We start from the raw sequence: 14,778 nt of genomic DNA on the forward strand, positions 1-14,778 counted from the left end.
TCTAATACAGGTAAAAACATTGCAGATATCAAATGTTTCCTTGTCTGAAAAGAGAAACAGGATTTATTTCTGTAAAAGAAACCTAATTTTATGTTTAGCTTTGAAACAACATTTTCCGTGTGTTACTTGAAAGACAAGTTCTGTTCAATAAGAAATCCCAGATATTTGTAAGTAGCGACCCTCTCAATGTCAGTCCCTTGTGCAGTACAAATATTGGGTAGAATAGATGGTACTTTTTGCCATTCGAAAATATCATCACTTTGGATTTTTCAGCATTTAATACCAACTTTAGTTGATATAAATGGGTTTGTATGACATCAAAGGCAGACTGGAGGAAATCTAGACTTTTCTCTATAGAAGCGGAGGAACAATAAATAACAGTATAATCTGTATAAAAATGGTAAGAAGCATTTGCTAAATTATTACATGTGTTATTTACATATGGTAAAAATAATCGGTCCTAATATGGAACCTTGTGGCACACCCTTTGCTATCGGGAGGAAGGAAGAAGAGGACCCAGAAAATTGGACGCATTGGGTTCTCGCTGATAAATAATTTAAAAACCAACCTACAGTATACCTAGATAAGCCGATACTGTGAAGTCTTTCCGCCAGGCTGATATGATCAACTGTATCAAACGCCTTTGACAAATCAAAAAATAGAAATGCACAATACTTTTTACAGTCCAATGCCTCAATTATGTTGTTCACCACTTTAATAGCAGCAGTTTTGCTTTCTTTAAGTTCAACAGAATGTTTCTCCAAGAGTGCAAAAATGCAAAAGCCCAAATAGAAAGTAATTTACATTTTCAAATGAACTACACTATAATCCACAATTTTTCACTTCTACTTAGCTTAATTTTGCTATTGTAAAATCATTGTAAAGTGTGGTGTCTTTTGTGGCTAATATTACTCTCTGTTTTTCTTCACGTTTGACTTCAGAGTGTGCTTGACTAACATGACAAAAATCTGTTGTAAAACACTAATGCATTTATCCTTTAATTTTACTTCCATTAGATGCAGTTAATAAATGATCTGAAGTCTTCCGCCCACTGACAGACTATCAGCTGTCTAAGCTTTGGATTGCTAACCTCTCAGTGAACCTGCATGTAACCCACACACATTTCCAAATTGATGTAGCTGCCAGATTAATGTAAGCTAATATTAGATATTTTATAATTTACACTGCATCCGTAATGGCTAATCTCGGCACCAAGTAAATGTGTTAAGACAACTTTAGCTAGCTCAAGGGGCTAGCAAGTGAGAATGATAGTGACGTAGGTTAACATATTGAGCAGGCTGCAGAGCCTCTCTGTTCCATAGGGAGATTCTGACAGGTGTTTGATACAGTTAACTAACTAAATAATGTATATGAAATGATTGAGGATGACGTGTTTTTCTGTCTCATAAGATTACACTCTCATTCACATTGAATAATATGTTCCTACTGAATAGTAACTTAAAAGCAGAAGTTGTGTGATTTCCAGACTTGCTGCAGTTGTAAACAATGCCTTTCCAAGACTTCCTGTCAATCTCATATCATCTTTTTGCTGAAAAGCTTTCCCCAGACCTCCAGAACCTCAGAGGAGACATATTTGTTTGTGCGCTTGCATCTGTTGGATTTGGAATATTAACTAATGTTTTGGTATCATTTCAGACATCAATTACTGATCATCTGTGCTAATGAGCGTCAGTTTCCTTCTGCTAAGAGAGAGAGAGCAGTGTGGAAGGGCTTATGAAAGAAGGAATTTATTGTATAATTCTATGGTAAATGTTTGTTAATTTTGCTTAACTCAAGAGGCTTAAACCAGAGGTCTGTAGGTATCACTAACTGATTTCAAAATGCTCGCTCTGTAAGCGCTGGTTTAACATGCTGTGTATTATTTTTGGTACATTGACATGCTCGTGAAAGATGCTCTTAAGGGATGTTTGTTCAGAATTCAAGTTTCTGTGTCACTATTGCCTGCGTGTAAATAACATTTTGGCAGCCAGGTTAGCATTTACTCATGATGCATAGTGGGACACCACGGTACATTTTCGTATTGTTTCATTTTCCATTTGTATTATGTCAAACATCAAACGGAAGCATTTTCTATTACATTTCAGTTGACAGTAGGCTGGAGTCTTTCCCATGGACTTAATGTATTGGCATTGCTTTCTCCCACGTGTCATCTTCCTAAGACTTTGATGGATCGGTCCTCTTGGTAAACAACAAAGTGTATCAAGGAGCAAAGAGAGGCGAGAGATTGAATACAGTGGGAGGAGCTGATTACCTCTAATCTATCTCTAGCTGTAGAGTGAGAGGGCACCATTTCCCAAAGGCCCCTAAGACTCCTGTACTGTGAATTTAAAATCATTTTTGGCATGTTCTCAAAGGCTGTCCAATATGATGCTGTCTGTGTGTGAATGCAGGGATACCCACTGTGACTGGAGCTATCATGCAAGAAGGGGGAGTTACACGTCGCAAACAATTCCCAGTGGTAAAGAAGCAAAGACAACATGAGCTGGCCGTGTGCTAAAATATACAGGTAATTAATATAGCAGAGCCAAACAACAACACACAGTGGAAGGGTGGGGAAGTCACAGCTGTTTTGTTGATTTTCATTTTTCTCGTGTATTTTTTATACTGATGCAGGATAGGTGCAGGTTAAGGTTGAATTGAATTTGAATTCTTCTCACTTTTAGTGGAAAAATATAAGCTGAACCACAAAACTGATGTTATTCCATTTGTCAAAAGAGGATGAATAGTTTTATTTGTGGTGACACAACAGTGACACTTTCCTTTTCTGTTCCATTCCAAGTCCTTAAGCATTGGCTTTATTTCACTTAATAACTATTTAACCATGTATACCATTGAGATATCATTGTTTTACACTCGGAATATGAAGGCTAGTCAGCAAAGCTTTCAAAAATCATTGATTTCCTCAGAACGTAACACCTGCTGCTTCAAGCGACAGCTGCTACGGATTTAGTGCGTTGTTTGTCCAGTATTATAGAATGGAGGGGGGTACAGATAAAGTTTGCTCTACAGCCTCTACCTGTGTGGCTATGGGAACTAAAATAAGATATTATTATTGTTTGGTTCACCTTCACAGATATTGACAGACTGTATACATGTGTAGGGTATAACTGACACACTGCATTTACAATACACAAAAGAGACATTACAATCCTACTGAACACTTGCAAAAGATTTACCTGCACTGCATGAATATCTCTATTACCTCCAGAGAGAGTACCATACAAGGATACATTTTGTCTGAGTTTTTGCAAAGAAAACCTTGCTCCAATGCTAGTCAAATGATTCAAGGTGCGGTATGAGCACATTCAAGAAATAATAGTGACCCTGCTTGTTTGCAGGTTTTAGAACTTTGAAGGCCTGTATCAATACAGATTCCTCCCACATTTAGAAACATGTTGTTTCCTAAAGTCTTCCACACTGACAGGATAAAATGATTTGGATGATGTTATATCAACTCTTGACACAAAAAGTTTTCCTTAATCATGATAAGGTGGAGAGTGGACCAATAACTGCAGAGCTCACTGCTTGAGATGCCCGTAAGGTTAGCACAGGTCTGACCGGTTTACCGCCTTCACTGCGGCTCTGTCTGCCATGTCGAACGGAGTTATCCATCTCTCAGCCAGCATCCTGCACCCACTCTCCTATTTTCCTAATGATCACCTCCCCTGAAGCACTAACTCCCAATGGACAGAGGTGGGAGTTTGATCTTCCTCTCTCTTTTCATTTTCTTTTCTCACTGCCTGGCTTACAATTTGTACCTGCTCTATATACTGTTTCTTTATTTAATCAAAGTGTTCATTTAACAGATATATGTTGAAAACAGTTGAAACAATAACTTGCATCGACACAATTTTTAAGAATAACGGAATGTATGTATGTTTACTGAGCATTTCAATCATAAATGGTGACACAGATCAAGTAAAGCTATGGCGTACACACACACACACACACACACACACACACAGAGAAAATGCCTCTCAAACAGGCTTAGGATGTTTCAGGTCCTCTTTTGTTGCCCACATAGACTTCCTCAATGCTCCATTGCAAAACAGTGCACAGACGTCTGTGAGAGCCCTCTTTGTTTGGCAGTGTCATCTTATTGATTTATGTGTCTCTCATTCTCGTTCATTGACTCTCTTCTTTTGCTTTTCTTTTGTGAATTTTACGCTGTTGGTGGTAAGTCAATGTGACATGCCTGGTTCCTACGTGATGTCCTGTCTGTGTTGAGGTGAGAGGCAGAGCCCGGAGCTGGCAGCGGTGCTGGTTGTCTAACATGGTTTAGCTTTAAAGCTCTATCTGCATTAGGGCGAGGGGTTGTAGCAGTGAACTCAAAGTACCAGCGCTGCCACAGTAACATTGCAGAGGAGTATTTTTGTCTAAAATATATTTAATGATCATTAGAAGGAAAAGGTACCTACCTTAATGTATACATTCTCTATTAGAGGACACAGCCCTTTTAATGCCATGATGGTACTTCTTCCTTCAAGTAAACTGAAATGTAATCAGAGATAAATGCATAATTTAATTACTGCTCCTTTTGTCCCATCACTCGGTGTGAGATGTGCACAGCTTTTATTCATATATTGCACATTGGAGTTAAAGGTGTTTTGTTTTTTCAGCCAGCATTCAGGTGCATTGTACCTTAACATTTGTGTTTCCTGTTTTGCTCAGTGTGACCGAGCTGAGTAAGCAAGAAGTCTGCTATAATTACCCCACAGTCATTATGTTGGAGATTTAAAATGCATCAATGATCATTTTCTTTATTTTTTAGTGGCAATCAGTGGAGAGGAATACCAATACAGCAGAATGATTGTGGGACATTTAGCAGAATGGGACAATTGAGGCAGCTTTTGTCACATTGCCTAGCTGAGAAGTTAGATATAAATCAGTCATTACGCCAGTAGTGCTTCTCAGAGTTGGTGCTTTGGCACAATATGCCTACCAAGATACATTTTTCCCTTGAGTAAATCTAAAGACATGCAGAAGGAACCAAACAAACAATTGGAAATGCAAATTATAAAAAGTAGTAAAGTGTGCAGCTTTAAGAAACATAAATGTATCACATATGGATCAAAGTGTGAGACACTGGGTGAACATTAACACACACTGCAGAAGGGACAGAGCTATTGCAAAGAGTGTGCAGCAGTAATGGTGACTTTGATTTGTTCACAACAGATGTTTAAGCCTTGAACACTCCCTTGATTATTCATCCAACACTCACACTCCTCCATTCACCAGGGGCTGTGAGACACAGCCATGAAACCCACACAATAGCTTGAGCTAAATAAACAGCAGATGAATGTCAACCTGACTCTCTAACTTCTCTGCATTTACTGTTTTGTAGCATGTTGTAAGTATTGTCTTAATATCACACCAATACTTAGGGATGACAATCAGCAACTAAGTGTGCAGGGAGAAATACATTGTATCTTACAAAAGATTATAATTGTGAATAATCTATTCTGGAACTCTTTGATTTTTTTCATGGATAAATCATAGGGTTGGTATGATGTTGCCTCATTTAAATAGCCCCCTGTTGCAATCACAGCAGAGATCAGTACATATAGAACAACCTTAGGTCCTGTATCGAGCTATGGTCTGTTTTGAGGCTTCAGTGTTGTATAATTGGGATCTGTGTTTAAAAAAGGACCTGCTGGAAGCTCCAAACATGAAGAAGCGCATAGTTGTGTTTGACCAGGGGTTGGTGGGGTGGCAGATCCCCTGATCAAACCCTCTTTAAACCTCAAAAAGGGGTTATGAAGGGTGACCAGAGGGGTGTCCGTGCTGAGCTCTTGACCGCTGCCTTTGGAAGGTGGTTGTTATGGGATACAGGCCAGCGGAGTGCAATCTGCTCCAAAGGCACATCTTACACACTCTCTGCCTTGGTGATGACCTGATTTAAAGGCTGCCCTCACTGCCAACCTGGTTGTGTGTGTTTTCCATAACCCAATTTACCCTCCCAGTGTAAGACACAGAAAGGCTAATGACTGGCCTAAGCTGCAGGCATAATGTACCACATGAATGCAGTATTTACGTTTACAGCCACAAACAAGCCATTATTTCGATTTCAAATGCTTTTGTCTTATAAAGGCATGGCTACATAGAACAAATACAAATAGAAGAATTGTATCAATTCAACACTGCCTTTCAGAAAACTAATCTCTTTCTACTGAAGAGTATATAAAATAATAAACAAATACATTTACATATTACATTTTAAACCTATACAGAAGCAGCCAAGGTGTCATCGAGGTCTGCATATATGCTGAGGGCTGGCTGGTCAGGAGAAACGCAGTTGTTTTCACCCTCAGGCAGGTTCTCAGAATCTAAAGCACAAACATATATATATGTATTTTATTGTAGGGTGAATATTGTCTGTGTGTACAGGAAGCCATCAGATGTTGGCATGCCAGAAAAATACGAGAATCATGTTATTGCAGGAGTGAACATGTTAATACATTTCACATGTGATCACATCAATAGGATTTTTATTGTGTTTTGAATGAGTTTGGAAAATTATTTATATAATGTAAGTGAAACAGACGGAACCTATTTAGTAATTTCACAATCAATTCTTAGGTCCTTCTATAAATAAATAAATCAAATAGATCAACCTTTTTGCTGAGGTAAATGGGAAGATCAATGTCACTCTCTATCTGTGTTTATGTTAAATATGAATGAATATTTGTGAATGCATTTTAGATGGAATAAACAAACAATATATAATACGTTTAATGTTCCAGAAGCTGTTATTTGCCTCTGTTTACAATCCTTTTACTTAGTTAATCTGACCAACTCCTGACTTTAGATTCAAACAGACATGTGAGTGGTTTGAATATTCTTATCTTTCTTTTAGCAAGGAAGTTATATTTCTTATATTTATATTAAAAAAGTTTTGCAGCTCCGTCACTCACTTGCCGTTGCCTGTTCTTTAATGCAGATAGAGAGCAGTAATACTAAGATCACTACAAAACCTGTAAGAATCCTAACCTTGAAAGATCATCCATTATTTGAACCTTGGACGTCCTAAAAGGATTTCTCTTGATTTGGGTAATTAATATGATAGATCCGAGTTAGATCAGTGTCAGAAAAACATATTGTCTCTGTGTCCTTCCTGGGCGCACAGTGGTTGGGTTGCTCTCCCTCGGCTGTCGTGAGGAAAGCATCGCTGCTGCCTCCAGACTCCAGGCAGGGCAGGCTGCCACCAAGTTGATAAAGTGAGCCATTTTGCACACAGGCAAGATTACTCTCAAGGACAGAGATTAAAGTGGCCTCTGTTTGAGTTTCAATCCCCCCTTCCCAATACACACACACACACACACACACACACACACACACACACACACACACACACACACACACACACACACACACACACACACACACACACACACACACACACACACACACACACACACACACACACACACACACGCACACACGCACACACACACACACAGGCGCATTCATTGATACTGATACCCTTTTGAATTCATTGTTTGCACAGTGATCACAGCATCAGAGCTTCACAGCTCCGATGTAATTTTCAAGGAGTTTACATGCTAGTGTAAAGACCTTGCATTAGAACTAATCATTTACAAAGGGCTTCTCGTTTTTGTAAAGAAAACCCTCAGTTCAAAGCAATCTAGCACCAGCTGTGGTAACAGTTTGTGTTGTTACAGAGAGGAGTATTGACCTTTATTGCAATTAGGTCAACTTGGGTCAGCATTCCAGTCTTATCAATGAACTTGGTGAGAACCGTTTTGTTATTATTAGCCAAAACTTGAAAAATAAGACCCCATTTTTTTTTTATAGACTACAATCCCACTTGACATTTTGGGACATTTGCTTATTCTCTTTCTTGCCCAAACTAGATAAGAAGATTGATATCATTCTCATAAGATAACTGTTAAAAACTGTAGGCTATATTGATGAAGCAAATAGCCTGTTAGCTTAGCTTAGCTTAAATACATGAAGCAGGGGGAACAGCAGGCTTGGCTTTCTCTGAATGTAACACATTCCAGCATCTCTAATTCCCATGCTTGCTCACATGTTTGGTAATGTACTGGACTGTTTCTTTGATAGGTGCCAACATGTCCTGGAGCTGGTCTGACACATAGCCTGCAGGTAAAACCGCTGTTTTTCATTTTTAAACGTATCTACAAATTAGGCATTACGTGTTAATTAGTGATATTCAGAGGTAGTAGTACACAGATGTTATCACCTCAGGTCAGACCTCGTCTAGCTGTTTCTCTTGTTATGCCAAACCAGGCCAACCAGCTGCTGGCTACAATGAACAGTTGTCTTCCATAAATCAAAGCAAGGCATTAGATTAATCTGAGAAACTTGATATCTCTTTATATTTGCAATCAGAGTACATACCAGATACGCTAAAATCCGGGTCATTGGGTAAGTGTTTAAAACACCTGTCGTGGCATGCATGAAGACTAGGGTGAGACAAGATGGCTAGTATTGGGTAGGCAGTTAGCTAGGGGAGAGGTATTCCAGAGTGAAACAAAAATATATATATATTTTTAGGTGTCTGTGCACCGGGTTCAAGGGAGTTTGCATAATCATGGCTACATTGACAGATTTTGTGAAGTGTCCCAGTGTGGAACTACTAGAAAAATGTACTAAAGACCAATTGTTAAAAATTGCAGAGCATTTTGAGGTAGACGTTCCAAAGCAGGGTCGTAAAGACATCATAGTGACTATGTTACAGGCCCAGTTGATACTGCAAGAAGTTCTGCCAGCAGGGGCTGTCGATGATGGCTCCGAGGAGGAGTTGGCGAAGGCAGATATAAATCCAGAGCGGCAGAGAAGTGCAGGTTTTTCTTTGTTCGACTTTGGTGAAATGACATTTGAACAGAGAAAGGAAATAATGCTGCTGCAGTACCAACAAGACAGTGAACGTCTCGCTCGTGAGGACCGGGCTAGAGCTCGTGACCAGGAAACTGAGATGGAGCGTTTAAGGTTAACTACCGTGGTGCGGGAAGCTGAATTGCAACAAGAGCGTTACAAGTTGGACCTCATCCAAGAGGGTAAGCTTTCTTCTGGGGTGTCCCCAGCTACTTTTGATATAGCTTATAACTTGAGGTTGTTAGCGAAATTTGAGGAGAAGACTGTAGATTCTTTTTTTGGACTTTTTGAGCGACTTAGCCAAAGACGACAGTGGTCTGATTCAGAGAAAACATTGCTGTTACAGTGTGTAGGGCTCAAGCATTTTCTGCATTAAGTATGGCTGACAGTGAAGATTACTTAAGGGTAAAGACTGCAGTGCTAAAAACGTATGAGTTGGTGCCTGAGGCCTACCGTCAGCAGTTCAGGAAGCTAAGGAAGTCAGAAGGACAGACCTATGTGGAACTTGTTCGGGAGCTGACGATGAAATTTAATCTGTGGGTCACGGCTTCCGAAGTAGTAAATCTTAATGATTTGAGGGAACTGTTACTTCTTGAACAATTAAAAGATATTCTTCCATAATGCGTTGCTACGTACCTGAATGAGAATAAGGTTAAAAATGTAACAGACGCCGGGGTGTTAGCTGATGAATACACGTTAACACACAAGATTCATTCAGGGGAGAGAATTGACTGGGGGAGCAGAAATAACTGGTCTGGTGACCCCAGATGTAAAGTAGATCCAAGTACTTGTTACTTTTGTTTGGGTAAAGGACACCAGAAAAATGAATGCCCAGTACTTGCAAAAACCAAGGGACTCTAAAATGTTCAGTTTCCCAGGCCTGTTGCCCTTGCAGCTTCTCCCCACAAGGTTGCTAGGGATGACACTATAGCTGCGGTTAAACTCAATACTACCCCCCAACCAATTGCTGCTGCGGTTTCTAACTACGGACCAGCCCTGCAAGAGGTGAAACCTCGCCCCTCCCAGTTGGCAGATGAAATTGATCCAGGGTATGCCCCTTTTATACGAGAGGGTTATGTGTCTTTGCAAGGAAGTGAAAAAAAATTCCTTGTTAAGATACTGAGAGACAGGTGCTATCGATTCATACATAACTGAGGGTGTTCTTCCATTTTCCTCGGTAACTGACACTGGAAGTAGTGTGTTGTTCAAGGGAATGGGGATGCAGTTGTTGTCTGCTCCAAAGCATCGGTTGGTGTTGTCCTGTGATTTACAGCAGGGTGAGGTTGCCATGGGAGTCCGGCCATCTTTGCCTGTTCCGGGAGTGGCACTCATCCTCGGAAATGACTTGGCTGGCGGCAGAGTGTGGCCTGATGTGCCTCTTTCACCAGTGGTGTCCTATAAGCCAGTGAGGGGCGAGCTTGCTGACCCTGAGAAGAAGCTGACAAAGGTAGTTCCAGCTTGTGCAGTAACACGAGCCCAGACCTATAAAGCACAAGATAAGTCATTTCTGAGAATATTGTTTTGGCGCTACCTGTTGTTCCATTGTCTGTCTCTCGTAGTGAATTGGCAGAGCAGCAGCAGGAGGATCCAACTTTGCAGGAGCTTTTGTCCCAGGTTCACCCCAGTTCACCAGTCCCACTGAGGAAAGTCATCACCAAAGAGTCCGGCGTGCAGGTGAATGTCAAAGTGGATAAAACAGTGCAGTGCTCGCTGGGTCCTAAAACGCTGTTCTGCTCAGAGGGAGTGCCCCTGTCAAAGTCCCCCAAGAGCCCGGGGCTGGTTAAAGCAGAGGGGAAGGCCCCGTACTGCACTACACCGGTGAGCCACATGCGCTTCCTGCGGCCTGTGTCAATCTACTCTTGCTTGATCGCAGAATCTCCAGGAAGAAACTCCGCTATGCGGATGAAAGTGAAGGAGAAGCCGACGAATCCGTGGATCACGTTGAGTCAGGGCATGAATGTGAGAAGGGTGACAGTGGCGAAGAGGACACCGGGAAGGACTTCAAGACAACTTTCCACAGGTCTACAAAGGGGTCCAGTTTTCAGTTCCTGGAGCAGAGGTATGGCTTTTTCCACTGCAAGAAATGCAACATCCGGTGGGAGAGTGCGTATGTTTGGTGCATCCCTGGAACCAGTAAGGTGTACTACAATCAGCTCTGCCGGAAGTGTCAGGTTGGGTTTAACCCCTACAGGGTGGAGCCCATCCTCTGCAAGGACTGCTCTCAGACTACCTGCAACTGTGAGAAGAAGCTGCGGCACATTAACATGAAGAGGCCTCACCGCCAGGACCTGTGTTGTCGCTGAAAGGGCTCGAGGTTGTCCTGCGACGCCACCTACAGCTTCAAATACCTCGTCTGAGCTGCCCTGCATGTTCGCTCGGGTTTGGAAGCTCCCATTCCTCAACAGACATTCAGTACATGCCACAAATGGAAGTTGACTCTCGTAACGGACTTTAAGATCTTCATATATTCTCCTACAAGCGAGTAGATGGAGATCTTTTGGTGGTTTATTTGAAGCAATCTCAAAAAAATCTTTGTTTCCCCTAATTCTGAAATTCATTGCTCTCTGATCAGACATGGCATGCATATTTTTGTCTAAATGAGTGGAATTTCCTTCAGCACAGAGCTAACGATTATACAATCTTGAAAGACTCACCCTCTCTTCTTGGCTGGTACTTATCAGAGCAGAAAGCCTTAATTAATTCATGGCTGGCTGATGTTCTGCACAGACTGCTTGAGTTTAAATCATTGTGCTGCATTGTTGAATATGTAAACAGCTGGCAACCGGGCGTGTTTAGATACACAGGGAATTACATGGAAGACCCGCTGGACTTTTGATAACAAAATACATGTGTTGTAAATATTTATTTGAGCTTATACATTTAAGATTCAGATGAACATTCTCAAAATAGGAGAAAGGGGAAAACAAAAAACAACATTTTGTGTTCTAATCGAGCTCTCCTAAAAGCTTTCTATTAAAGAGGCATCTCTAAACATGTCTCATATTATTTTGCGCATTTTTTCTTTGAGTTTATATTGGTCCGCTTTTACCAGAAACCATTTCTGAGGCTGTCCTCAACAGCCTATTGAGATATCTTACTGGATGGTAAATTGGTCTCCACCAATGACGTTATCTTGAGTTGTTCTGCACTTCTCTGTATTTCTTTGAGACCCAGCAATGTATTACTCTACATAGATGGATGTAGCACACTAATTATAGAGCATTTGCTGCACCATCCTTCAGGACTCTGAGGCGCCTTTAAGCGTTTGCCCAGTAGATTGTTGAAGCTATTCAATGCATTCTATTCACATCTTGAATTGAATGAGTCTGGTACAAAGTCCCTTGACATTATTGTAATTTCAAAGGATGCCAGTCCACTCTTCATCTGCAAATCAGAAAAGAAGATATTTAAATAAGTCTGTCACTCTATTTCAAAATTGCGATGTCACATTGCATTAAAAAAATAAATCGGCCCAAAAGTTGCAATTATTTGAACTTGGTCAAAACTAAGACATCAATAAGAGGGAAATCGAATAAGGGCCTTTCACATTTATGGACCAAAGTTTCCTCGATGCTAATCAAGTGTCATTGCTGCTAAAGAGGTCACCTTATACCAAAATAACACTCTGTGCTCATTCCATCCAAAAGAAGAAAGAGTTAGCTATGCAAGATTTAAGGTTGAACCATATGCTTGCGAGTTTAAGACCGAGTTTCTCTGGAATCACTGTGAGCTATGATCGTTTTTAAATATTGAGACAAAGGGTCGGATTGCATTAAACAGAATATATTACAATATACACATATATGAAAAGAACAAACCTATACTTTAGACTGTTTCCTTACAGACAATGAGGACACAAATGATTTTGCTTCATTGAACCTTTGTTGGTGTTCTTGTGTTGTTTTATAACTCACATCAATATGCGTATTGTCAGTCTTCTTTTAAAGCTGTCAAATGTTTGATTGATCGTAAATAAGCCTAATAGGATACACATAATAGCCCCTCAAGTAAGGGTGATTAAATGAAAATACCTTTACATGAAGTATGTGGCAATGTTATTCGGCTACCCCCTGTATTTCATCACAGCAGGAGAAGGACAGAAGCATAATCTAAAGCAGCGTTTCTCAAAGTGTGGGGCGCGCCCCACTGGTGGGGCGCAGAGATGTGATAGGTGGGTCGCGAAAAAAAAAATATATATTTAAAAAAAAAAATAATCAAATTTTTTTTTTACATTTTTTTTCACATTTATTTATTATTTATACACTGGTGGAATATCAAAACGACAGCCCGCCCGGGGTGCAAAACGTATCAATGAAAAGCGACCCTCTACCACACAAAACAACTCCTGTAGATAACCCAATTTGTGTTCTTTGAAATTGAAAAGGATATTGCATTGTGTTTGTTACTTTCGTTGCAGTTGTATGTCTTAAGTGTAATTTGGCATGCTTTTATTTTGAAGGCAAGTTTACGCTGTTGACAGTTGTTGTTGCTATGGAAACAAGTAACGTTTCACAGCGGGCGGAACTTGTCATAAAGTCCGCGATAATAAAGCCCACCCATTTAGAGGGAAGATATGATTGGTCAATTGTACTGTCATTTGACATTACTCTTGTTCAGTTACTATAGCTGGCCCTCTGTGAATTCATAGCTGGACGTCCAATCAGCTCCTGTCTTCACAGACTTGCAGAGAGGAGCTTCTTTCATTTAACCCTTCACATTCAAACAGCAACTGAATAGGCAGATTCAAAGGATTTATTTCTTTGGAAATGTTATTTTAAATACAATTTAATCAAGTTATTTTTGGTAAAACTATTGACAAATATTACTAAAAACATATTTAAAAAAAATATATAAAGAAAAATATAATTTTGTTTTAATGTTTTTAAATATTATTTTGTAGAATATCTTAGGCCCTCAGAGACAGGCTCGCCACTGGTAAAAATCTCTCATACACACGTGTGAAACGCTCTCACAGACACACACAACAGCGTTGCAGTCGGGAAGAAAAGCAATGTGGAGCGAGAGAGCAAGAGAGCAAGAGAGCACACCTTTATCTATTTAATAAAGTTGTACAAAATAAAGTAAGAAATCATTCCAATGTGTACTATAGGACAGTAAACAGTTTAAAAGGGGAGTGATTAGTCAAATATGCATAAATAAAAAGAAAGAATGCTAACTAGGTAACATAAGATAAGAATAAACAAGTTTAAATGATTTGTTGTGATCATATTCTAAAGATGTTTGGATTATTGAAAAGTATACAGCTCCCTTTCATCTGAGTGTTGAGAGCTGTATCCATAAATTCATGTTGGGCTCAAAGTAGGGCTGCTCGATTATGGCAAAAATCATAATCTCGATTATTTGGGTCAATAATTGATATCACGATTATTAAAAACGATTAACCATTTACTTTGAAAAACATCAATTTATTGAAGAAAATAATTTGAAAAGTATGTTTTTAACAGTTGATTACCCTGAACTTTAAGTATAATTCAACTGAAAAACCTATTTAAAAAATAAATAAAATCGTTTTATTTCGATTATGTTTTTTTCATAATCGTTGCAAGCCAACATCGTAATTGCGATTAAAATACGATTTAATTGAGCAGCCCTAGCTCAAAGTGCACCAGATTGATGCATTCAACTTCAACATTTAAAAAAAATCTTCCTGGGGGTGCATGCCCCCGGACCCTCAAGGATGTGACGTCCACCACCAAATAAAGCAGGTTAAAATAATTAAATTGCATACATTTTATTTTAGTAAACACTGAAAACGGGTCCCACAGACCCAAACAGCACTCAAAGGTTAAAGGTAGCATATAATAATGTTAAAATGTGCTAAATATATACACTGCAAAAAAACAAAAAAGAGGAGTAAAAGTAGCTCACGACTTGTTT

General features: G+C 39.7%; 1 pseudogene; it reads left to right on the forward strand.

The window, feature by feature from the left end:
* Nucleotides 1-8,734: 8,734 nt before the first annotated feature.
* Nucleotides 8,735-11,337, forward strand: LOC117459408 (zygote arrest protein 1.S-like; annotated as a pseudogene).
* The last annotated feature ends 3,441 nt before the right edge of the window (nt 11,338-14,778 follow it).

The sequence above is a fragment of the Pseudochaenichthys georgianus genome, chromosome 15 (genome assembly GCF_902827115.2).
Source record: "Pseudochaenichthys georgianus chromosome 15, fPseGeo1.2, whole genome shotgun sequence".
Lineage (NCBI taxonomy): Eukaryota > Metazoa > Chordata > Actinopteri > Perciformes > Channichthyidae > Pseudochaenichthys > Pseudochaenichthys georgianus.